This window comes from Vulpes vulpes, chromosome 14, assembly GCF_048418805.1.
Source record: "Vulpes vulpes isolate BD-2025 chromosome 14, VulVul3, whole genome shotgun sequence".
NCBI lineage: Eukaryota > Metazoa > Chordata > Mammalia > Carnivora > Canidae > Vulpes > Vulpes vulpes.
Window position 1 is genome coordinate 34,650,039 of NC_132793.1, and position 22,973 is coordinate 34,673,011.

Below are 22,973 nucleotides of genomic sequence, written 5' to 3' on the forward strand. Positions count from 1 at the left end.
TCCCATCTTGGATATATTTGTATAGATCTGCCCTAGTCACAGATGTGTCCTGGTATTACTTTGATCTGCACATTCTCTCCAGTATATGTGTCCCTAAAGTCTAGGTATGATATTAGCAAGCTCTTTGTACCCCTTTCGTTTTTCTAGCAGACCCTTCTGACCTTCTTTGCTATGTACCCATCAGACCCTGAGTGATGACTCTGAATGGATTTTCTCGAACTAGATCCTGAGATCTTTTGCATCCTCTGTAATTTAAAAGCAGGTTCTCTTTTTCTTGTGTTATATAATTGTGCATTTAAACTGTGGGACTCAAACAAACAAACAAGCAAAAAACATGGGACTCAACAGGGTTGTTGCAGCCCAGGAGTTGTCAGTAGTTTGAACCATGGAGCAGGCACTGAGCAGCTGTGCACCATGATGGATTCCTTGGGTGTTTGGGAAGTCAAAGGTGATGTGAACTGCCCACAGGCCTCTCTGCTGTTACAAGTCATGTAGTCTTGCTGTAGCTGAACCTGAAACAAACCACTGCTGTTTCTCCTTTCTGTGAGAATCATCAATGCCAAGGGAGAAGGCTTAGGAGGTCTCTAAGAGTTTATCCTTGATGAGTCCTTGCCAGGACCAGCTTCGTGGGTGTATGACCTGTGGCCTTGCACAGAGCCCAGACTCAGAAGGGCTCTGTGTTTAGTTTACTGCTCTGTTGTCACTGTCTTGAAATTCTTCATAACAAAGGGCCCCATGTTTTCCTTTGGCAGTGGATCCTGCAAATTATGTAGCTGGTCCTGGTCCCAAGAGCTGGCCCCTGTCCTTGACATCCTAGCTTCCAGGGAAAGGCCACAAAGTTGTAAGGATTTTGCATCTGGAGGGCATTCAAGAACAACCTATAATGCTAATCTTGTGCTTCTTTACATGCTACAGTTTAGGGTTTGAGAGTTGGAGTATCCTTTGACTTTAGGCAAAACACATGTTTCTGGATGGTGGGCCCTTTCAGTAGAGGAATGGCTATCATACTTAGTACTGAGTTGTTCAAAAGGAAGCTATGTGGGATCTAGGTCCTTCTCAGAGTCTGTGTTCTAGCTGAAACAAAGGGTAATCATCCATTTGTAAAATAAACTTGGGACACAGGATGTTTCTTGATCAGCAGCATTACCAAAGTGAAGATTAACTATGGCAGTTTATTCATTCAACAAATATTTATTAAGCACCTACTGTGTGCTGGTTACTATGTTAGGAGGAGGGGATGGTTAAAAGCTTGAATTTGAGTTCCCCCAAAGCTGATCCTATGCAAAAGATTTGAGTGCAAGTGATTTATTGGGGGAAGTGATCCCTTGAAATACTGGCAGGAGGGTAAGGAAGTGAGACAAAGAAATGAAGGAATCCAGTAAACGGTAGATTGCCTCTGTGGGCAGCCAGCTTGCAATCCTACAGGAAACCACTGGAAGAGTGTAGAACAGGCCTTGGGATCATCCCATAGAAGGACTTTGATGTTGGTTGTTTACCCACTAAGCACCACCTGTCTTTGGCCGAGGGCCACCCCTTGGGCATTTTTGGCCTGCCCCTCTGCGCAGGGATGAACATAGCTCTTGGCCAAAGAAAGGTTGTTTTGTTTTTCCCAAAGAAAGGTTTTAGGCAAAGAGTCCCAAGCACTTGGAGGAAGAGGCTGTGGGTGAGCATAAGGTGGGTGGGTGCTGGGGGTGCGGGGATGAAGCATATCAGAGGTGAGGCTGCCATTTTGGATAGGTTTCTAGAGGGAGGCCTTCCTCACATTGGAGCAGAGACTTGAATGAAGTTTGAGAATTGTGTGGATATCCCAGGCAGAGGGAGCAGTCGGTCGAGGACTCCACACAGCAGCACATGAGGTAGTTTGAGGAAGAGCATGGAGGCTATTTTGGATGGGGTGAGATAATCAAAGGGGAGTAGGGTGAAAGGTGAGATAAATAGGGTCCCCGGGGACCAGGGTAGGGACTTTAGGTTGTATTCAGAGTGTATCAGGAATCTCTTGGAGAATTCTGAGCAGAGGAATGATGTGATCAGATTTAAATCTTGAAAAGGATAGTCCTTTCTGGGTGGAGAATAGACTGGGCAGGGAGTAGAGAGAAGCAGGGAGATGCTGCTGCTTGATTGGAATTCAGAGTTCAAGGGTCTAGAGTTAGTTTCTTGAAAGGACAATCTGACTGTGCTCTATTAGGATGATGGTGTACACACCCAGCCCAAGCACCTGTATCCAGGTGTGCTACCATGTTCCTGCTTTAGGCCATGGCTCTTGATTTTTGTTGGCTCTGAGGGGCCCTGCCTCTCAGCCCCCTTCATGATCATGGGTCCCCTTCTCCCTTCTCAGGGCTACCTAGCTTTCATTTCTTCCCATCACCTCAGTCAGCTGTTCCCTTTCCAGCACCTCTGCTCTTTACTGCTTCCCTGACACCCACTTATACCCTTGCTGTGATCCGGCACATGGTTACTGCAGGATTTGAAGATTTCACTGGAACATTTATGTGTGAGCTGCTTTTCTCACTTTTATCTTTCAGTGCATTGCAGCCAAGATTTTGAGATTTTTGTTTGTAGCAAAAGGATTTACACAACCGAATTCCTCATCCTCTTCTCACAGAAGGTCAGCTCCATTGGCTCTCTGTATCACAGACTATGGAGGCTGTGAATTACTAGTATCTGACTTAGGAGCAGCATCAGACAAAGGCACTGCCATGGTTTTCCCTGCTCTGCCAGCTTTGCCTTCTCTTGAGCACTTGGGCTGGGAAGGATGCAGGGCAATGCTCCTGCTTAGGCTACAAGGGAGCCAATGGGACCATGGTGGAGTGGAATTGTACAAGATGCCTCCAGGGGAAGGCCTAGGATGTTCCATAAACAGAGTGGTCATGCCAGGCCCTGGGATTCCACAAGTGTGGGCCTTGCCTTTGTGGAGTTCACACTCTGGACACCCTTCTTGCTGAGGCTCACTGAGACAGCTTGGTAGACCCCATGGGTGCATCATTCTGTTTCTTCTCCCCGTGGAGAGAGAGGGAGGAAGGGCCAGAGGCCAGTTGACCTGCTCATAGCGCCATAACACGAGGCACTTTCCACTCTTTATCCAGTGTGATAAAATGGCAGCTGCCAGAAATGAGGCTTTCAACTGGAAACTCAGAGACAAAAGAGCATAGAATCAGAATATATTTGGGATTTTGGCATTGTGCAGTTTTGTGTGCTTTTTCTTTTTTTTGAAACAAAAAGGAATGAGGAATGTCTTTTTCTCTTTTCAAGAATGAGAGGCATCCATCAAGAAAAATAGAATTCTAGGATCATAAAGAATACCTAATAGACAAAAGATGAAAATACATTGTGATCTTTGGGAGTTTGGTTTTCTGAAAACTTTCTTGCTTTGAGATACTATTTGGTCATTTGATTGCTGGGGTTCTTGACAATTTCTTCTTAAAATACTATGGCATTTTTTCATCCATATCCTAGGATTTTTCATTCATAGACCTTTAATCAGAATATTAAAATTTTCAAAAACAAAATTAGATTTTCCCCTAAAGTATGGGAAAGTGTCCTTAAATAGGAATTACTTTTTAAAAAATGGAAGCTTTATATTACTCTTCTTAGTATGATCATTGTTAACTTGGTATGTCTTTGTGTTTTTAAACAGATAAGTGAAAAATATAACTGCCACAACTGTAAGATTGTCAAGTAAAATGTAAATTTTCACGTTAGAAAAAAATGATTCTTATTTGTTGGAAAAGCATGAAGAGCATTGCTCATAATGAAATTTATGATAAAATGGCTCCAAAATTAGTCTGATACTGTGCAGGCATTATTATTAAAATAAGTTTTATAAATATACCTGTACTACAAAACCACTAAAGGATGACCTCAGGAAGGTTTCAGTATATTTTTCTGTAAAACATAGTTTCATATAGCTTAATATCCACATATTTTCTCATTTCTTTCCACACAAATTGATAGTTATTTAATAAAACTGTATCTCTCATAAGTCCTCCTAATAGAATTTGCAGTGTTCATAAATGGAAAATGCATAGGGATAATTATGAGACCATGTTTGTTTGTTTTGCAGTTATTTCATGCATTGCTCTAAAGTTCATTTGCAAAAATCTTTTAGTCCTTAGTGTCTCTCTGTGCATACAGGGTCACAGAGTATAAACTTGAACTTCAATAAATGAAGAGATGGCAAGATTCTAGGACCACATAAAGAAAGTTGGTTTTTCTGTAGGAACTCTCTTAATTTTCAGTCCAATGCTAGGTTAGAAAAACAGATGAAAAACATGGGGCACCTGGGTGGCTCAGTTGGTTAAGCATCTGCCTTCAGCTCAGGACATGATCCCAGCGTCCTGGGATTGAGTCCCACATCTGGCTCCCCACTTGGAGGGGAGTCTGCTTCTCCTTCTCCCTCTGCCCTTCCTCCTCCTCATACTCTCTCTTTCATTCTCAAATAAATAAGTCTTTTTAAAAAATAAAAATAAATACAAAGCAAACAATTGCTAGCATAATGGGAATGAAATGAACAATTGCAGTTTGCATCAGCTATTTATAAAATCATTAAGTCAGATTCTTTTCAGCTGTGTCTTGGGCCGTGCTTCTCATACTTTAATGTGGATACAAGTCACCTGGCACAGTGAAAGTGCAGCTTTTGCATTCCTAACAAGCTTCCAGATGGTGCTGATGCTGTTGGTCCAGGAGCATCCTTAGAGGAACTGAGTCTTAAATACTTTGCTTTGGGACCCATCTTGCTTGACTGTGGGGCCAGGCTATTCCTGGGGGACAGACTGACTGCTTTGGAAAAAAGACTTTAGAGGTAAGAGGTAAGTCAGCCTGAACGTTTTTCTGATGCTGAAAATCTTTTTCATACAAATGTGACTGTAGAGCACCTGTCTTCTCAGGAGCAGGTGAAATGGATAGATGTGGTAAAGGGGGAAGTGCTTGAATTTTTTTTTTTTTTTAAGTCTGGTTGGAGAACATCTAAACTGCTGCTTTTCTGCCCAGACCTACAGTTATCCAGGGGAACGTTCCTCAAGTAATTGATTTACATTCAGAGTAGAGGGCACCTATTGCTTATGAAATCAAATGGAAGCTACTGGGCCTTGCTCAGGGATGCAAAAACAGAGATTACACTTTTAAGCAGTATGGGACCTTTGATTTTAAGGAATGGACCGGTGGAGATTACAGAAGAATTTCTGGTAATAATTACAAAGGCAGCGCTCTCTTCTCCTTAGCAACCATCCAAGCAAAGGGAGCAGAAGCTTGGAATAGCAGCAGTCCCTACAGAGAAATGTATGTGCAGACAGAGTCCAAAGCAATTGAAGTAAGTTTGCACTAATGACTTTGGGGACAAGAGTTCCCTGAGAATGGAAGTAGAGGGCCTTATTATCAGGGGTGACCTCAGATTTGCAATTAAAATGACTGTCGGGCATATAAATGGACACCTGGGTGGGAGGATTGTGTAGTGTAGGTGGTACTCAGTGAATTTCTTTATCTTGGACTCTGGATGGAGAAAAGTTTTTCCTCTGCTTCCTGTGAGCTCAGTAATGACAGATGGTTCTTATTTTCTTGCTGGTTTCTGTTCCCAGAGGAAGATAGTAGGAATAGTGTTCAGAATTCAAGCCTATACAAAGATGCTTTCATTGGGATGGGCAATTTAGGAATACAAGGACATTGGCTGTGATTATTAAATCAAGGCAAAGAAGGGCTATAGAAGGTTATGGACTTGAGGACTAGACAGTTCTGGTCCTGTGACTTTGAGCAGATTGTTATCCTTCTATTATTGGTTTACTGTAATGAAGGCAATAATGCCTCTCCCTACAGTGGGTTGGAGACAATGTTCACGAAGTGTCTAGGAGAATACTTGGTATATAACTTTTCAGTAGGTGGAAGAGTTATCTTAGAAAGGATTCCTGAAAAAGAAAAGAAAAGATTCCTGAGCTATAGTTCATGATTCCATTTCAAGATGAGAGCTGGAGTTCTGAATTGAATATAAATTTAAATTTCATCAGTTGAGTATAGGAATAAAAATAAAAGGTCGTAGAGAATACACAATGTCAAGAAAGCAAGATGCTTGGCATAGGAGAACAACCAGTAAACTAATATTTTTCCCAAATATGACAGATTAATTTTTGAGCCCTTTGCACATTGTAGTTATGAGTGAAATGCCTGGGTCTATAATGATCAGAAGAGAGTTAAATTCTGAGAATGTACAGAATTCCTAGGTGCTTCTGGGCCAGCAACTATGTGAGCCTCCCCAGTTGTTTCACTTCCAATCACTTTGTAATAGAGAGATTGTGATTGCCACTCAGAACCCACTTACTATCTAGTAATCTATTCCAGATTTTCTCTAGGACCTGCTCTGACATTTGTGCTAATATGGGAGCCATTCACTGTGTGTGGCTTTGAGCACTCAATACATGGCCAGTTCAAACTGAGGTGTGCTTGCAAGTGTAAAATATGTGTTGGATTTCAAAGATTTAGTATAAAAATGTGTATTAATAATTGTACATGGAACACTTGTTAAAATGATATTTTGGGGTACATTGGCATAAAATATTAAAATTTCATCTGTTTTTTCTTTTTAACTAGAAAATTTAAAATTACACATGGTTTGCATTTTTAAAGATTTGAGTAGAGAGAGAGAGAAAGAGTGCAGTGTGCATGCTTGCATGTGTGTGTGCCTTCACGCACAAGGGGTGGGCGGCAGGTAGGGGCAGAGGGAGAGGGAGAAGCAACCTCTCCAGTGAGCAGGGAGCCTGATGTGAGGCTCAATTCAGGACCCCAGGATCATGACCTGAGCAGAGGGGAGACCACCTAACCAACTGAGCTATCCAGGCGCCTCTCGAATTTTATTCCTATTGGGTATTGCTGGTCTAGACTGCACTGAGAGACCCATACGGGAATTAACTGGAGAGGTTTAAATCCTCAAACTCCCCAGTCTCAAAACAGGAACAAAACAAAACTTTGTTTTCCAGTCAGGAGCTTCCTGATTGGAGTTATGTTGTCCTTTCTCAGCAAAAGGAACACTCTTTGCAAATTAATCGTATTTTTATGGCAAACACATTAAGCCTTCCCATATACAGTCTCAGCGTTTACATCATTTACATTCAGATTTTTCTTAACACTGTTCTATGTCAGCATTTGATAACTATTATCTAAGAGCCAGTGTTTTATTGAAAGGTGTTTGTTTCTGAAACACACAGAAAGGAATTGGGTAAGAGAATATTGAAACAAAAGAAAAGTTACATGGTGCACGTTTGCTCAACATTGATCTTACTGTAAAAATAGAAAAAAGAAGGTAGTTTTATATCAATTAAGTGTTATCACAATTGTCAGTGGTCTTTCTTCATGGAATACAGGGAATCAGCAAAGTAAGATTATTCTTTCTGGTGCTAAGTTGTCAGGGAGTTCTTGAAAGCGACCTGCAATCCTATTTCCGCAGCATAACTAAGTGAGAGGAGAGGGGGCAAGATGATTTAGCCAGCTGCTTCAGTCTCCTGACTAATGGCTCATAAGATGCAGATAAGTGTAGGGCTTTGTGCTATTAAATAGAGTTATGGTTCTCAACTTGAAATGAATACTGTGATATGGCTTGAATAGTCATATTAATGGAATATTTTTGGTCAGTCATTTGTCCTTCGATTGTCTCAGCTCTGGAGATGGGAATGATGAACATTGTACTCTCATCATGGACAGTAGAAGGGATGGCATGTCGATAAATTGGGATTGAAGAATGGATTGTGAATGCTTTCCCCAGCACTTCCCTGTGTTTCTGAGTTTTGATTTAATATGCCATATCTTTTTCTTGAAGGCCATCTATGGAAACAGTAGAGGGATGTTTTCAGCCTCATTCAACCTTTGGCAAATACTTAGAGTTGACAGGGATATCCTGTGGCTGGTAATTTCATGGGAGAGCTTTTATTTGTATTTATTTATTTGTTTATTTATTTTTAAGATTTTATTTATTCATGACAGAGAGAGAGACACACACAGAGACAGAGACACAGGCAGAGGCAGAGGGAGAAGCAGGCTCCATGAAGGGAGCCTGATGTGGGACTCCGTCCTGGGTCTCCAGTATCCTGCCCTGGGCTGAAGGTGGCACTAAACCGCTGAGCCACCTGGGCTGCCCCCAGGGGAGACCTTTTAGTATTTCAAAGGTGCTTAGGCATTGTTGGGCTCTGCTGTTTGGGGCGTGGGTGGCAAGAACATGTATTACTGGTGGGACTCTACTCATAAGTGGCCCTAAATATTTTTTCCTTTAAAAAAATATTAAAAAAAAAATTAAATCTCAGTTAATTTACAGTGTAACATGAGTTTCAGGTGTGTATAGTTTAGTGATTCAAGCGTCACTAAATGTTGAGTACTTTCTTAGGAAATTCCAAAGTAATTTTTCTTTTTTTTTTTTTTTTCCTTTTAATGCTGTAGGTTTCTGGATTATAACACTAAGTCACCTTGACAAATGGCCAGAATCCTAACTAGGGAAGTACATTGGGCCTGTCTTGGTAAAGGATTGTAAAATGGAGGAGTTTACTTTCCTACTCTGCTCAAGTGTATTACTCACATCCTAAGGCTTTTCCAGGGTAACGGTGGTGGAAAGTTTCATTCAGTAAGAATTTATTAAACACTGTAAGGTATGAAAACACTGTATAGGGTAAAGAGACTAACCCTAAAGGTCAGTATGATGAGTACTTGGCTCCACATTAGCTTTTTCAACGTCCCCTATCTCTGGTGGAGTCCTGAGGACCATGTTAGTATAACGCTGACTGCTTCTCACTCTTGGATCTCAAGTGGTGGGGACAGTGAAGTCTAAGGGAAGGTTGTCCAGTGTCATTTACAATTTCAGCCTCTCTCCTTCAAAACCATCCTGAATTTCTTTAAAATCATTACTCTCAGTCTTGAAGCATTAGGTTATCTTAATCTTTTTGAGATTTTTATTTTAGATAGTGTGTGAAGAGAGGAGGAGTGGGAAAGAAGGGTATGGGGCAAAGAGAGAGAGGAAGCGGAAAAGGAAGAGAATCTTCAGCCCAACTCCTCACTGAGTGTGGGCCTAGAGTTGGGGTTGATCTCAGAACCCTAATATCGCGACCTAAGCAGAAACCAACTGAGCCCCACATATGTAGTTTTATTTTTTTTATTTTTTATTTTTTATTTTTTCACATATGTAGTTTTAATCTTAACAGTATCCTTCCCTTCCTGGGAGAAACGGAAAAAAATATTGTATTCTAAACTCCAGGTCGAAAAAATAAACTCCAGGTCATCCAGATTTCTCTTAATTTAGTTAATTGATAGAGTATATGAAACTTCTGGAATTATAATTTACTATTTTGAATTTTATCTCTTCCTGGATGGTGGTTCTCACGCTCCACTGCATTAATCTTCATCTATTTACATTTCAGTCATCTTGTTTATCTGTTGTTAATCTACTTTTCTGCATAATTCCTGCCAAACTCAGCTACAATAGCTGATATGGAATATATTACACAAGCATCACTGAGGGCTGAAGAGAAAGAATGGTATTCTGATTTTGAGCTTTATTTGGAATTCTCAATGACTCCCCTGCAGTGGCTGATGGCAGCAAGTGTTCCAAAAGTTAGCTGTTGGAAATGACAGTCTTTTTTACCTTCACTCTTGGTTCTCAAAAATCCAATGCCAGCTAGTCAGTACAGTTTGTTTCTTAAGGATCCTTGTTGAAATGAAACCATTCATTGTTTTTCAGACTAAATGATTTTGTTTAACATTTTTTATAGGTTTATTCATTTTGGGAAAGAGAGAGCACACGCAAGCCAGGGGGAGGGGCAAAGGAAGAGGGAGAAAATCTGGCTGACTCTGCTGTGCAGGGAGCCCACTGCAAGGCTCCATCCCAGGACCCTGAGATCATGACCTGACCTGAAATCAAGAGCTTAACGCTGAACTGACTGAGCCACCCAGGTGCCTTTTGTTGAACTTTTTGAGGTTAATTTTCAACTTCCAAGGCATTTCCATTTTTTACACTCCGTGTGCAACCCATCAGCCAACCCTGTGACCTCTACATTCAAAATATGTATCGAGGGCAGCCCAGGTGGCTCAGTGGTTTAGCACCTCCTTCAGCCCAGGGCATGATCCTGGAGACTGGGGATTGAGTCCCAGGTCGGGCTCCTTGCATAGAGCCTGCTTCTCCCTCCGCCTGTGTCTCTGCCTCTCTCTCTCTCTGTGTCTCTCACGAATAAATAAGTAAAATCGTAAAAAACAACAAAATATGTATCAAATTGACCACTTTTCCCAGTGTCAGCTGTCACCATTGTTGACCAAGCCAATGTCATCACTCCTCTCAGCTCTGGTAGCATCCTGTTAATTAGCTTCTCTGCTTCACCCTTGGCCTCCTACACAGTCCTCTAAATAGCAAAGCATGCATCCTTGAAAATGTAGTTCGAACTACATAACTCTGATGCTTAAAACACTCTAGTTGCTTTCCATTTAACTGAGAATCAGATTCTGTCAATGTCTTTGCATGATCTGGCTGCCTTTTTCAGATTTCATTTCCTTCTAGTGTCCTCTTGCTCACTCTGCTATGCTCTAGCTGCATAGATCACCTCAACCTTGTAAAACACTCCTTTTAGGGCTCTTGCACCTCTATCTCTTCCTACTGGAATCCTCTTCTTCCAGGTCTTCACAAGGCTTACTCTGTCATTTCTCTCAGGTCTTTGCTTATGTGCTGCGTCATTAAAGAGTCCCTCCTGAGGTTCGTATCTAAAATAGAACCTGCCACCTGACCCCTGGTTTGCTAGGGATGCAATAAATAGTTGCTGAGTGGATGAAGCAACTATTTTTCATGGAAGACATTTAATTTCCTGTTACATCTATGGGAATAGATAGGGAATGCATAATATGATCTTTAACAGAAGATGACACATAAATATTACAATAAAGTGGTAAAAATAAGGCATGGTTAAAATTGTAAACCGTATATTTCGTTAAAGTACAAACAGTAATTGGACAGACTCACAATTTTGAAAAATAGGGATCTTCCTTGGAACAACTAACATTTGTAATCAGATCTTTAATTTATGCAAATGTGTCATGTCATTGGTATAGTTTTGAGTATCTTGTTTCTAAAATATTAAGTATTCCTTTCGTGATCAAATTTAAATTATCAATGTGCTTGATAAGACTAACCTTTATAATAAATGTATCAGTTTGTGTATGGTATGTATATATAATTATATATAACACATGTTTAATTGTCAATAATTCATGAATTTTTGCACTAATGAAAGTTATGGATTAGGGAGTTACTTCCTATTGTTAATTGTCAGTCTTAATTTTTCCTTAAATTTTTACTTTTTTTAAAAAAGATTTTATTTACTTATTCATGAGAGATACTAAAAGAGAGAGAGAGGCAGAGACATAGGCGGAGGGAGAAGCAGGCTCCATGCAGGGAGCCCAATGTGGGACTTGATCCTTGGACCCAGGATCACGTCCTGGGCTGAAGGCATGCTCCAAACCACTGAGCCACCCAGACATCCCAAATTTTTACTTCTTAAAGTAATCTCTATAACCCTATGTGGGACTCAAACTCACAACCCCAAGATCAAAAATTGCTGCTCGGGATCCCTGGGTGGCGCAGCGGTTTGGCGCCTGCCTTTGGCCCAGGGCGCGATCCTGGAGACCCGGGATCGAGTCCCGTGTCGGGCTCCCGGTGCATGGAGCCTGCTTCTCCCTCTGCCTGTGTCTCTGCCTCTCTCTCTCTCTCTCTCTCTGTGACTATCATAAATAAATAAAAATAAAAAAAAAATTAAAAAAAAAAAAAAACAAAAAACAAAAATTGCTGCTCTACCAACTGAGCCAGCCATGCAACCTGGGAATCTGTCATTATTGATGTATCATTTGTAGGTAGTAGGGACGTATATGCAAGCTTGCAGAAAGAACATTTCTTCTATAAAGAGAAAGTCATCTTCATGTTATAACTCTGTGAATTCACTTAATTGTTCGGGCTTGTTGCTTTATATCCAAAAGGAATGTAATAATACATTGCTGACTTAAAGGTATAGCTTGGCTATTATAAATAATGCTGCTATGAACACGGGAGTGCATATATCTTTTTGAATTAGTGTTTCTATTTTCTTCAGATAAATACCCAGCAGTGGAATTGCTGGATCATATGGTAGTTATATTTTTAATACTTTGAGAAGCCTCCATACTGCATCCCATAGTGGCTGTGCTAATTTACGTTCCCACCAACAGACAACATTGTCTTAGAATTAGTAGGGTGTTAGCTGTGGGCCTTTATTATGTTGAGGCACGTTTCCTCTATACTTACTTTGTTGAGTTTTTTTTTAATCCTAAATGGAAGTTGTATTTTGTCAAATGCTTTTTCTGTATCTATTGAGATGATCATATCTTTATCCTTCATTCTGTTAATGTGGTATATCACGTTGATTGAATTGTGGATGCTGAACCATCCTTGCACACTTAAATCCTACTTGATCATGGTGTATGATCTTTTTAATTTATTTGTGAACTCAGTTTGCTAATAATTTGTTGAGTTTGTATCTATGTTGCTTGGATATTGGACTGTCACTTTCCTTTTTAATGCTGTCTTTCTATGGTAGTGCTAGGTTAATAAAAAGAGTTTGGAAGTGTTCCTTCCTCTTTTATTTTTTTGGAAGACTTTGGAAAGAATTGGTATTCTTTGAATTTAGGTAGATTGACCAGTGAAGCTGTCTAGTCCCAGATGTGTGCTTGTAGGGAGTTTTAAAAAATGATGAACTCAATTTCCTTAGGAGTTAATTGGTCTGTTCAGATTTTCTTTTTCATCCTGATTCAGTCTTGCATGCTTGTATGCTTTTAGGAACATACCCATTTCTTCCACGTTGTCCAGTTTGTTGGCATATAATTGTTTGTGGTAGTCTTTTACGATCCTCTGTATTTCTGTGGTATTAGTTGTGTTGTCTCTACTTTTGTTTCTGATTTTACTTACTTGAGCACTCTGTTTTTTTTCTTGGAGGGTCTAGCTAAAGGTTGATCAATTTTGTTTATCTTTTCAAAGAACCAGCTCTTGGTTTCGTCAATCTTTTCTATTGTATTTTCAGTCCCTGTTTCATTTATTTCTGTGTTGATTTTTTTCAATTTCCTTTTAATTTTAAGTTTTCTTATTTTTCGAGTTCCTTCATGTATATAGTTAGGCTGTTTGAGACTTTTCATGCTTAGTAAGGAGGGCATAATTATTGCTGTGAACTTTCCTCTTAGCACTGCTTTTGCTGTATCCCATAAGCTTTGATATGTTGTACTTCTGTTTTTTTGTTTTGTTTTGTTTTTGTCTCACAGTACTTTTTGGTTTCACTTTGATTTCTTTGTTGATCCACTGGTTGTTCAGTGGCATGTTGTTTTAGTCTCCACATATTTGTGAGTTTTTGTTTCCTTGTATACCATTGTGATGAGAAAAGATGCTTAATGTGATTTCAGTCTACTTAAATTTCTCATTACCTGTCTTGTAGTACAAATGATCCAGCCTGGAGAAGAATGTTCCATGTGTACTTGAGAAAAATATGTATTCTATTGCTTTGGGATGGAATATCCTGTATATATCTGTTAAGGCTATCTGGTCTGACAGGTCATTTAAAGCTGATGTTTCCTTATTGACTTTTCTGTTTGGATTATTTGTCCATTGACCTGAGTGGGGTGTTAATGTCTCCTACTGTTATTTTATTGCTATATTTTTCTTCCTTTATGTCTGTTAAGATTTGCTTTATATATTTAGAGCTTCTGTGTTGAGTACATAAATATTTACAAATGTTATATCCTCTTGTTGGATTGACCCCTTTGTCATTATGTAATGCCCTTCCTTTTCTCTTATTACAGTGTTTGTTTTAAAATCTATTTTGTCTGCTAATAAATATGGTTACCCCAACTTTCTTTTGGTTTCCATTTGTATTGGAATACCTTCATTTTTGTTCTATGTGTGTCCCTATATCTAAAGTGAGTCTCTTGTAGGCAGCATAATTTTGTGTCTTTTATCCATTCAGTCACTTTGTCTTTTTATTGGAGAATTTAGTCCATTAACATTTAAGGTAATTATTGATAGGTGTGTACCTACCACAGTTCTGTTAATTGTTTTCTGGCTGTTTTGTAATTAGTTTCTCTGTTCCATTTGTTGTCTTGTGTGCTCTTCCTTCATGGTTTGATGACTATTTTAGTGGTGTGCATAGATTCTTTTCTCTTTTTGTGTGTGTCTGTATTTACTATAGGTTTTGTTTTGGTTACCTTGAGGCTTATATGTTACAACTTATATTTAGAAATTCTTTTTAAGTCAATAACACACTCTAAAACTCTCCATTTTTACTCTCCTCTGGTCATGTTTGTTTTTGATATCATATTTTATATTTTTTATCTTGTGTATCCCTCCGCTCAGTATCATAGTTATAATTATTTTTACTACTTTTATCTTTTAACCTTCATCCTACCTTTATAAGTGTTTATTTTCTTTTAGCACTTGGAATACATTATGCCACTCTCTTCTCTCTTGCAGCATTTCTACTGAAAAATTTGCTGATGAACTTATGGGGTTTCCCTTGTACATAACATGTGGTTTTCCTCCTGCTGCTTGTAAGATTGTCTCCTTGTCTTTAACGTTTTCATTATAGCATGTCTTGGTGTTGGTCTCTTTGGCTTTATCATTTTTTGTGTTTGTGGGCTTTCTAGATCTGGATATCTGTTTTCTTACCAAAGTTGGGAAGTTTTCAGTCATTATTTCTTCAGAAAGGCTTCCTGCTCCTTTCTCTCTCTCTCCTCTTTCTGAGACCCCTTGGTGTGAATGTTGGGCCATTTGATGTTGTCCTCTAAATTCCTTAAACTATAAGACAGGTTGCTTTTTTTTTTTCCTGTTCTCATTGGGTAAATTACTCTGCCCTGTTTTACTGATCCTTTCTTCTGCCTTATCTGATATGCTATTGAACTCCTCTAGTGTATTTTTTGGTTTAGTTATTGTATTCTTCAGTTCTATGGCTTGTGTTTAGAATCTTGTCATATTTTCTGTCTCTTTGTTATGTTATTGGTGTGTTCATCTCTCTTTTTTTTCTCAAGGTTGGTGAGCATCTTTACTCTTTATTAGGTAAATTACTTATCCATTTCATTAAGAAGGTTTTTTTTTTCCTGAGGTTTTGTGTTCATTTTATTTGGAGCATAGTCCCCTGCTTCCTCATTTTGCTTGACTCTCTGTATTAGTTTCTATATGGTAAATGATACAGTCACTTCTCCTGATCTTGAAGGGTTGGCCTTGTGTCACATATGAAACTTACTGTTCAACCTCGCTTTAGTTCTTGGTTGTCTCTCAAATTTTTGTGATTGTCCAAGGAACCTATTTTATTTTTAAGAGCTCTCAGTAGTTGAGTATGTCCCAAGGTTAGTCACTGTCCCAAAGGAGAGAAGGTCAGTCAGCACCTGAAGCCAGACTCTTAAGCCACAGCTATTAAAGAATGCAAATACGTACAGTCCTTTGTGGCTGTCAGTATAAGTCCTACGGTCCCCAAGCAGGCAATTTGAAGGTGTATCCTGGGCACCCAGGTGTACCCAGTTGCAAAAATCAGGGCTCCAGGTGCAGATATACACTCCTTTCTGTGAGATACTAGGAAGCTGTAGTGAGTGGAGGAAGAGAATAAATATCACACCCCCTAGCCTGTGTTACCTGAGAGCAGCTCTGTAGCCTCGAGATGAATGCCAAACCTGAATCCTGCCTCCAAGGCTGGAGTGCCAAGACTAGCAAGTAGGCCTCTTTCATAGTAAGGCAGGAGATGTTGCATTCTGTTTTCTCTGTGGTGCCCTGTGGGTGGTGGCCTGCCAAGAATGGTCTCTTATTATAGTCCTGTGGGACCCAGGAATGTAAGTGCCTTTGGCTCCAGAGCTAGGTGACCAAGGGCTATCCCCTGGCAAGCAGCTGTAAAAACCAGGGCACCAGCTATAAAAATTGGGGTAACATATATAACGTATAACAGCTCCTTTCCTAGAAACACTCATGCTCTGGACAATGGTGGAGGGAAAGTGCACAGATAGTGCCTGCTTTCCCAAACCTCAGGGAATATTTCAGTCAGCCCTTAGGCTCATGTTTAATTAGAAGCTCATCTGTCTGGCCAAAGCCATGATGGTAAACTAATAGTCCTCCTTCACAGAAGCACTGAGCTCCTGGATCTCTTGTCCCTTGCTGTGCCCTGCATGTGGTAGCTGTTGAAGGACTCATTCTTTCTTAGGTTTAGCCCTATGGGACCCGGGATTATAAACCTGCTGGTCACCCGAGCTCGGTGATACAGAGGTGGTCCCTGGTAGCAGCTGCTAAAATCAAGGTGCCAGACAAGGATATAAGCTCCTTTCTAGAAGATACCAGCAAATTGGAGCAAGGTAGAGAAAGCCTACAAAGATGGCATCTATCAGCCTGTGTTCCTGGGAGCTCTTCGGTAAGCTCCTAGAAGTGCACCAAACCAGAAGCCTGACCCTCAAGCCAGAGCTCCAGGATAAGAAAGTAGGCCCCTTTCCCAGAAGGCTGGGCTGTGTTTCAGTCCACTGTCTGCGCAGTGCCCTAGGGGCTATATTCTGCCTGAAACTGTTTTTCTGATTGTTATATTCCCATGGGACCCATAATGTAAGCCCCCCCCCCCACCGGCCTCCAGAGCCAGGCAATCAAGGGGTGTCCCCTGGGCAGCAGTTGCAAAAACCAGGCCACCAGACATAAAAACCGGGGCACCAGACATGTGTAGAAGCTCCCCTCTGGGTGCTCCTGGCACTCTGGTGTGCAGGAGAGGGAGAGCGGGAAGATGACACTGTAGGGCTGATGTGAGGCAAAGGCTGATTGCAAAAAGATGACACCTGACAATAAGATGGAAAAAGAATTAAAAAAGAAAAAAATAAGAAAAAAGGACAAAGGATAATTCCCCCTGCCAATCCCTTCCCTATAGAGGGACACCTTGCAAATGGTACTTATCTGCTAGAGTGTAAATATGACACCTGCTGGAAAGGAGACAAAACCAAACATGATGGTGCCTGTTGGCTTTAGCATGCAGATGGAAAGTAGAAAGATGGCAGCCATCAACCTTTGACTTTGGAAAGTATTTCAGCAGGCCCCTACCCCTCAGACCAATGCTTTAAACTTAGGAAATGAGTCTCTTTGGCATGAAGTCGGGGCAATTTTCCATGGGCTGCTTCTGTGCTGGGTCCTGGTGGGTGAATAGGGAGTCTGCCCATAGGCCCTTTAAGAGTGATCTTTGGTTCACCATTCTCTTGGGGTTCCTGTGAGCCATGAGCCCTATTCTTTTTTTTTTAATTTTTTAAAAATTTATTTGTTTATGATAGTCACACACACACACACACACACACACACACACACACACACACACACAGAGGCAGAGACACAGCCAGAGGGAGAAGCAGGCTCCATGCACCGGGAGCCTGATGTGGGATTCGATCCCGGGTCTCCAGGATCACGCCCTGGGCCAAAGGCAGGCGCTAAACCACTGCACCACCCAGGGATCCCCATGCACCCTATTCTTGAAGCCAGACATTTTGGGGGCTCATTTCTCAGGTGCTGGTCTTCAGTGTTGGCTTGCTCAGTGTAGGGGTATGAACCCCGTGCTCCTCAGGCAGAAGAAGGTTTTGAGTTCTATCCTGACTGTGTACTGCCACCAGGGGGGTGGGATATATAGTGGAGGGGTGTGTCAGCCTGTTCTACCCACGTAAGCATGGTTTTCCTCTCATTTGCCGCATGGGAAGGGGTCACTCTACAAGTTTTTAGGGTTTTTTCATGAGGAAATTGTTCTGTTTATAGATTTAGTTTGTCTGTGGGAGGAAGTAAATTCACGATCTTCCTATAGAACATTTAGAACTAGAGCTGGGAATTTTTTTTTCATTATTAAAATCAGTTATGTCTCTGAACCTAGGCGTTGGTCATGCCTGAACATCTTAGGTGGGTGACACATCTAAGTCTTAGTTTCTCATTTCATTTTACTTCAGTTGCTATGGCTTTCCAGAGAGACCCTGTTCAGCTTCAAGTTGTATTTGTAGGATGATGGACTTTGACTCTGATGTCAGAGTAGCAACTGCAGAAAATGTCTGCATATCCTCTTAGAAAATGTTTCATATCCTCAGAGGGACCCTCCTAGCACAGTAGTGATAATACTGGTAAAATCTGGGATCTTGTCCCACATATTAGCATTGTAGATAAATTGTCTCCTTTAGTTTCTTCATAAAATCAGAGTGAGGTGATCAGGAAACAAAATTAGAGCAGGCTTTTGTCCATACAGATTACTCCCAAGTGGTACATTTGGAGTCCTTCTATTCAGTATGGTACCCATCTGATATTGGCAGCTGTGTTCTGGGTTTTGAAGAGTTTGCAGAGTTTAGCCATATCAATAAAAACCAAGTTATCGCTGCATCCCTGTATACTGGCACCAGTGGGCCAGCTCACAATGTGATTTCTCCTGGAACAGATGGGTGATCGGTTGTATGTGGCCAAAAACTATCTGACAAAAATAAATACCATCCTCAAAGTTCTATAATTCCTAACAAGAGCACTTCAGGCATTGAGTGCTTCTTCTAAGCTATACCATACTCTTTTTTTTCTATTCTCACTTGCTGCCTGAAAGATACATTGTATGTTTGTGAAGAACGTGAATATATAAAAATTCTTGAAGTCTTGATGCTCTGGCAAAACCAGCCCAGTTTCCATTTTTTAGATTATCTTGGGGCTTGTGCCTTAAGTGTACCTGTTCCTGTACAGCAGTCACAGGAGTGCTATAAACCTAGCTTGATTATGAAACTAGCTTCCTATTAACAGATTAGAAGCAAATCACAGTAGACTAAAATGACATTTTTTCTCCTTGGCATTACTCGAGAGCAACAGTTCTTGAGTTTCTGATGTTACTATACTTGGTTTACTTTGCACAGATCATTTTCTCCTGATGGATAGTTCTTTGAGTATAGAAACAGTGGGAATGGACCGTATTGAACACCCATTTGGGATTGCAGGAATGTGGTAGGCACTTTTTGGGTATTATTCCATTTAACTTCACAACAATGACTGAGGCAGATAATTTTGCTGCTTGACAAACCAGGAAAGTAGGTCCAAGAGAGGTTAATTGTCTTGTATTCTCAAAGATCGGTCTCTCTCATTCCATAACCTGCTCTCTTTATACTCACAAAGGCTCCATTTGGGAATAGTGATTTCTTATTGCTTTCCCACTTTCAATGGTGGATGGAGATGGCACTGGTCTTTTGAGATTGAGCCCTGAGCTTTTTGTCAGACCTGGTCTGAGAACCAGGTCTGCTCATTGTTTTACTTTTCAGAGTCCCAAGAGACTTGGCCTAGTTTTATGTATTTTTTCAAAGCTGCCGTTACACATTGTTTCTTTCTCCTCCATGACTACCTGGGGAGGAAGATGGCATCTCACAGTTCCATGGCTCTGAAGAACAAACTCACAAGACCTTCTCATTTTAATGATTCTAATCACCAAGGAAAAGTAGGAAAGCAGAGCGAACAGAAAAAAAACACAAAGTTTCAAAAAAATAGTTAACAATCTTAATTCTTGAGGGACGCCTGGCGGGGGCTCAGTTCGGTGAAGCGTCTGACTCTTGATCTTAGCTCCAGTCTTGATCTCAGAGTTGTGTACCACAGCTCTTGAAACTCCTCTTAGGAATTATTTTGCAGAAGCTGCTAAATGTCTCTTTTATAGGGACTTTTATTTTTGTTGTGGAACTGTGGTCCAAAACAAATTCAGGTTGATACCATTGATGAAAATTTCTCTCCTAGTCAGGTCGTATTTTTCAGTGATTGTTCAAGCTCTAAGGGTTTCATGATGAACCTGTTCTTTAAGAGACATCCAAAAAGCAAAGATATTTCATGTGAGAATGTGCCACTTGACAGACTGGGAAATGGATATTAGGCTTAGTTTAAGGTATTTTGGGCTATCCAGTATTGGGGCTCACAGCCCACGTGTGGCCATCAAACACTTGAAATGCGGCTAGTTGAATTGAAGTGTGCTGTTCCAGGTAAACTATGCACTGGCATTCAAAGAGTTTAGAACTAAAAAAAAAAATCTCCATTTTTATATCGATTAAATGTAAATCAATTATGTGAGAAAATTCTGCAATATAGAGTTAAGTGTATTATTAAAACTCACTGTTTTAACTTTTAATTTTCAGCTTATTGTAGATTCATATGCAGTTGTAAAATATAATTCAGAGAGATCATCTGGACTCTTTAGCCAGTTTTCCTCACTGGTACCATCTTCCAAAACTATAGTATAATATCCCAACTATGAAATGGACATTGATAGAATCCACTGACCTTATTCGTATTTTATCAGCTTTCTGCATGTGTGTGTGGATGTGTGTGTGTGTAATTCCGTGCAGGTTAATCACCAGTATAGATACATATGACCACTACCACAGTCAAAATATAGAATTCCATCACAAGGATTTTCTGTGCTAAGCTTTCACAGTTATAGCCGCTTCCTTCCTTTCTCCCCCCGCCCCCCAATTCCTGGGAATCACTAATCTGTTCTCCATCTGTATACTTTTGTCATTTCACAAATACTGTTAATGAGAGTCTCCTATAGCATGTGACCTTTTGAAGTTAGCTTTTTTCACTAAGCAAAATTCTCTTGAGATCCATTCAAGTTGTTATCAGTTCTTTACTTTTACTGCAGAGTAGTAGTCTTTGATGATGATGATAATTCTTCAAGTCTTTTGATTCTTCTTTTTTAAAATATTTTATTTATTTATTTGAGAGCAAGAGAGCGAGAGAGAGCATGAGCTGGCAGGAGGGGCAGAGGTAGAAGGCAAGGGAGAAGCAGATTTCCTGATGAGCAGGGAGCCCTATACAGGACTAAATCCAAGGACCCTCTGGGATCATGATCTGAGCCACCCAGGTGCCCTGTTTCTTACTTTTTAAACATCACTACTAGAAAGTTCAAAATTACATGTGTAACTCACTTTTATGGCTTTTGTTGTATTTCTGTTGGAGAGCACTGGTATAAATTCATGTTTGTCAGAAGCCATCGGAAAGCACATTTCTGTTGCATGTTCTTTGAGTTTCAGGCATTCCTCTGTCAAATGCTATATTTTGTTCTGCTCACTCTAAATCAGCTTATTTGGAAACGAACAACGGAACAGTGCCTTTTAAAATTATTTCAGTAGAGTAAAATCCTCTTAAGGTCTCTCACGTTCCCCTCCTCCCACTTTTTTTTCCCTTGGTCAGTTTTTCAGTAAGTAAGCCCTTTGTACTTCTTTCTATAAAAGAGACTTTTCATAAGGGTAGGCAGCAAGGAGGGGTGTCTTGCAATTTCTGCCAACACTATTCAGTATACTGGTTTGCAACTAATTAAATGGCTCATATTTATCTGATATTTTTCCCCTAGAGAGATTCAGAAACTTTTTTTTCCAACTTAAGCTTCAAAAAGAAACCAGCTCAGTTAGCTTATAATGGAGGGAAGAAGCAGGACACAGGGGCACTTCAGAGCCGATTAGAACTGAGGTGACGGATAATACCATTTTCAGTTAAATTGCCTGGGGAAATTAGGTAGGCAGAGAATAATTACCTGGCTTGGCATATATCCAGGTTTCTGAAACTGAGACCCTGCCTGAATGTTCTGTGGCTCACTGATGACCACAGGTAGCCCAACACATATAAGGGTTGTATCCCATCATGAACGTATTTAAGTACCCTGGCTGTGGTGCGTGGCAAGTTAGGCAAGTTAGGTAGCATGAGAAATTCGAACAAATAAAACCATGTAAAGACCAAGATCCGCAACAAACAACATCGCAAAGCATCATATTTAAGGGAGGCTTCTCTAACAAAATTTGTGTTGATATATAATATAAAAAATGCATATCTAATAATATTAAATATATTACAAATACAGAGAACATAAGAGACATTTTTAAGGACACAAAATATATAGTTATAATTAAATTTGTATTTCTGTATCTTCTGCTCCGTGACTACCACCAGGACACTGGAGCTGAGCTGGAAATCATAGGAGAACCACAGAGCGGACCAAGTGAAGTATATAGTTCTAGTCTCTTGCTCCTCGCACAGAGGGCCCTCTTATGGTAACAGCCCTTGGTCATGCTTGCAAGGTTCAGGAAAGAACTTGGAATAAATGCCAACTGACTTGGTCCATCCAACCTATTTGTGGATAGCAATCTTGAATGGAAACATATCTTTGGGGCACCTGGGTGGCTCAGTGGTTGAGTGTCTGCCTTTAGCTTAGGTCGTGATCCTGAGGTCATGGGATTGAGTCGCACATGGGGTTCCCTACAGGGAGCTTGCTTCTCCCTCAGCCTATGTCTCTCCTCTCTCTCTGTGTCCCTCATCAATCAATAAATAAAATATTTTTTAAAAAAGGAACATACCATTAATGCAAATATCAAGATGGAACATTGTGTCCCTCACCCCAGCTCCACCTCCAGGTGACCTATTACTACAACTGCTAAGCATGTTTTTTTTTTTTTTTTTTTTTTTTTGTTTTTTTTTAGGGGATCGATCTGTGCTGCTGGTGGCTGGATGGAAGTTGATGGAAAAAGTATGAGATTGTTTACCTATAGATCTTTTCCTTTCTCATGACCTAGAGGAAAGCTCACTTTCTTCTCAACAAACAGAAAGAGAGCCAGTGGATTTTCTTCTTTGCTTATGGTGTTAGCTTTTGCTTTGTTCTGTCTTTTCATAACCTCTGAATTTCAGAATGCAGAGTAGTGGAAAACGGTGGATTTGGAAGGAGTAAAGAAGGATTATATTTTTTCCTTTCTCCTCACCCTCTCTCCCTTTCAAATAAAGATCTAGGCAGTAGCAGAATGAGTTATTTTATAGCTTTCCTTGTAGAAGGCTGCTACTGGTATATAGGGTGTCTTTATGCAAATGATAGAGATGCACCCCTTGGTGGGGTGGTGATGCACAGTTGTCCCTTGGCCACGGCCGTGAGCCTGACCTGAGTGCAGTGCATGTGTACTTAGCCACCACCTCTGCTGCATAG

The 22,973-nt window shown here is 40.4% G+C and overlaps 1 protein-coding gene across 11 annotated transcripts in view; it reads left to right on the forward strand.

Moving 5' to 3' along the window:
• The window catches only part of PLCB4 (phospholipase C beta 4), a 414,226-nt gene that overhangs the window by 129,755 nt on the left and 261,498 nt on the right, over positions 1–22,973 (forward strand). For 2 of the 11 annotated variants that reach the window (XM_072736383.1, XM_072736377.1), the window contains exon 3: positions 22,480–22,526. The exons of the other annotated variants lie outside the window; for them this stretch is intronic. The gene's annotated coding sequence lies outside the window, so the exon portion shown is untranslated. The remainder of the gene's footprint in view (positions 1–22,479; positions 22,527–22,973) is intronic. 11 annotated transcript variants of the gene reach the window in all.